General features: G+C 37.7%; 1 long non-coding RNA gene across 1 annotated transcript; it reads right to left on the minus strand.

Moving 5' to 3' along the window:
• Positions 1-2,721: 2,721 nt before the first annotated feature.
• LOC114521169 lies at positions 2,722-3,285 on the minus strand. The gene is made up of 3 exons (XR_003686785.1): positions 3,195-3,285; positions 3,034-3,088; positions 2,722-2,914 (listed from the first exon to the last, which is right to left on the minus strand). It is a non-coding gene; the product is annotated as an uncharacterized LOC114521169 (long non-coding RNA).
• Between the last annotated feature and the right edge of the window lie 345 nt (positions 3,286-3,630).

The following is a 3,630-nucleotide window of genomic DNA, read 5'->3' on the forward strand; positions in this document are numbered from 1 at the left end:
TTGGTTTGTCATGTCTGCGGGAACAGCTACAACAACGTGGCTACTCGTTAAGTTCCATTATATCATTGAATCCTCTTGAAGAGACACCACGAAATCTCAGTACCAGGTCCATCTACAGAAATGGTTAAAATTTTGTATGGAGAGACAATGTGATATAATCTCCCCTCCATTACGACGGACGTTAGATTTTCTGTCATCGTTTTTTGACGCGGGTTTGTCATATATAGCTTAATCAACTCGGCGAGGTGTTCATTAATTTCTGTTTTGCAGTTAAGTGATAGTGAGATCACTTTCGGAAAACTGCCAATTGTTAGGCGTTTTATGAAAAAGGTATTTGAACAGCGCCCGGCTCTACCGCGTTACGAGACAACATGGGATGTTAGCAAGCTAGTCTTAGACTTAGAGTTTTTTCGAAGGCAGCCTATACCTTCCGCGCTGACTTTGAAGGCCCTTACTTTAAAAGTTTCCTTCTTATTGACCTTACTAAGTGGACAACGCTGTCAAACTATTCATCTTCTCACTGTTCATAGCATGATTCTCGTTGCGGACAAGTGCACTTTCCACGTCATGGAGAAGGTCAAACAGAAGCGTGTCGGAACCCATGTTAATTAAACCCCTCGAGTTTTTGAAATATACACTGGAGCCTCAGCTTTGTGTCGTTACTCATCTCTTAGAGTATATCAAAAGAACTGACGAAAATAGGCATGATAAAAAGCAATTGCTACTGAGTTATGTTAAACCACATGGTCCAGTCTCCAAAGACACTATAATTATCTCGATGGATAAAGTCTGTTTTGGTAGCTGTACATGTAGGTTTAGATGTTAGCAAATTTAAAGGCCACAGTGTTCGAGCAGCATCTACATGACTACATCTTTTTTAGCGTCAAATAACTGAAACATTAAGGATATTATGTTATCCGCAGGATGGTTGAATGAGCAGACATTTTGACGGTTTTATAATAAGCTTAGCAAGGAGAAATTTAATTTTGGCGCTTCGGTGTTAGAGTGCTATACAAACGTTAATTGTTCTTAGGATATTAGATACATCGTGCATATGTGCACTTTTAATTTGGTTGTTATGATACAAAGGCTGGGGTTATTGAAATTATACTTATCTATTATAAAATGGTATATCTTTCTTGGCTTCGTTTTTACCACACTGGTTTTAGTTACAGTGGTCTGCTTATCACTGCATAACAAAGCCCTCACGGATTGCTCTGAATTTTCGTACAACGTCACACACGACTTAGGCTGATGACGAAATAGAGTTTAGAATTAAACGAGACTTACCTGTGAGTTGAAGTTTGATTTGGATTCTATGAGTCATCAGAGTATGAGAGTTGTACGTCCTCCCGGTACTCGTCCTCTCCCTTACTTGCAGTCAACTCTCACGCTCATCCGGGAGGTCTTTGTTCCGTATAAAGAAAGCTCTAAAGACTGATTGGCGCTTGCGCTTCACTCTCTCTCGTACAACTCTCACACTCCAGGCTGATGACTCATAGAATCGAAATCAATCTTCAACTTACAGGAAAGTCTCGTTTAATTTTAAATTCAGCAGTAATAGCAATAGCCCTTTCTATTTTCAGTCTCATTTTCTAAAGTAAAAACGTAACAATGCATGTTTAAAAGAAAAATTTTGCTTGCTAGCTTCATATAGTTATTATAATTCTTACGGTACAATTAATAATCATTCGCAATCGTTTTTTTCAGTGTAAAATTCTGGTTTTGTAGACGTTCACATTTTTATAATTACTATAATGATCCAAGTGCAATAGGCGACCATCTTAAATTCCAGTTTCATCCTGATTTTTGCAGTCTTTTTTCACTTTGTTTAGATGACTATATACATGGTCATCATTTTTGTCTTTCCCACTCCTTTTTAGAGCTGTATACGTCGACTGTTCATCTTCCACTTGTTCATGATTGTTGACGTCATCTTTGTTTGGATTTTCATATATATCACTTAAATTGTGGTCTGCCTTCTCCAAACTTTTCATGGTGCTTGATGATTTGAGATGACGAATTCGATGAAAGAGAATAGCATTCATAATCAGTGAAAAAACGACGATAATTATTAAAACTATAAATCCTGCAAGGTGATTTCCAAAACTTCCGCAATCTGAAAGAAGAAGTGGTAAAAAAGAAACATTGAACAATAAATACGTTATCAAGATTCTGACAAATTTCTTGATTGATCAGTCAGCAGGGCCGTCGCTAGCTGTCCGCATTTGGGGGGAGGGGGTGTTAAAGCACTGTTTGCCGAATGGTTGACTGTTTTGCCAAGTGTTTGAATGACGATACAAGAACAACGGATTGTTTTACACGATTACAAGAACAAGTGAACAACTTTACGAAATTTTTATAGACGCGCATCGACTTTCTAGTCACGCCTTCCTAATGCAATAATAAATAGCCTTTGGCAATAGCTCAATATCTAAATTTTGCCCATACAATGTTAGATCGAACTGGAAACATGTTCGCAGAGTTAAATGTTTTTCTAACATCTTGGTCTTGAAGCCCAAATATTTAAAAGTTTTTCATGTCCAACAAATCTGTCAAATCCTTTTCATAGTTCAATATCATTAAATGATCCAATCTCTTATCTGTCTATTTGAAACGGGAAATTATATACCTGTAGGTTTTTGTACAGTGATTGTGTAAGTTGTGCTTTGAAATCGATCATGAACATGACAAATATATTTCCCAAAACTTTTTCCGCCTTTCACTGTTACAACAAGCAAAGAACTACGATGAGGCATGTCCTTTACAATGAACCCACCAAGCGGCGTCTGATCTTTTTCCCAGCTGAATGTAATTGGTGGTTCACCTTGAGCTGAACACAGCAGGTTGACAAGATCACCTTCCTTTGCTATTACGTTACCACTGGACATGTTTGTCAGCACATGAGGACTACCTGTCATGCAAAGAACAAGTATTAGCAATAAAAACAGTATTTAAAAGCTATCTGCTCTAACTGTGAATAATGTATTTATTTATGACTATAACGGTACATTATTATCCCATGATATATACCTGTGTAGTCGGTGGTGCTTGAAGCTGGACTCCAGTCTGTGGAGTAAAAATCATTCTAGGGAGAGTTGAGCAACAGAGCATTAACTATTTGAATAGGATGTTTTCAGCTTTTCTTTTTAGGGAAACTTGTACGGATATAAGAGCGACATCCTATTTTCTACCTGTTCATTAAGTATAACCCTTTGAAAAATGCTGTATCTAGAGCCAGGTTCCAGCGGACCATTATAATAGGCACTGGCAGCTGATCTGCGCTTTGGTGACGTTGGATCACTTGTATTTTTACCATCACCAAGTATAAACATGCGCTCATCGATATCGCTTGGCGTAAATACTGCAGCGATATAAGGTTTCGGGTCAGCTGACCTTCTTGCCTCTGCATACGTCACCAAGTTATTGTTCATAAAACTATCAGTTGATTCAGGCTCTTTACCGTTTTTTAATTTTAGGGCCACAACATAAAGATACCTAAAAGTAAACAATTGCCAAACAAATTGTATCAAGATCCTATATAGTAGCAGTATCAGCCATCTTCCTCAGCTTTTTCCTTGACGTTAAATAAAAGTTGCATTGCTGGGGATGAAATTAACTAGAAAAGCA

The sequence above is a fragment of the Dendronephthya gigantea genome, unplaced genomic scaffold (assembly GCF_004324835.1).
Source record: "Dendronephthya gigantea isolate DGI-Jeju-01 unplaced genomic scaffold, DenGig_1.0 000019F, whole genome shotgun sequence".
Classification (NCBI taxonomy): Eukaryota; Metazoa; Cnidaria; class Anthozoa; order Malacalcyonacea; family Nephtheidae; genus Dendronephthya; species Dendronephthya gigantea.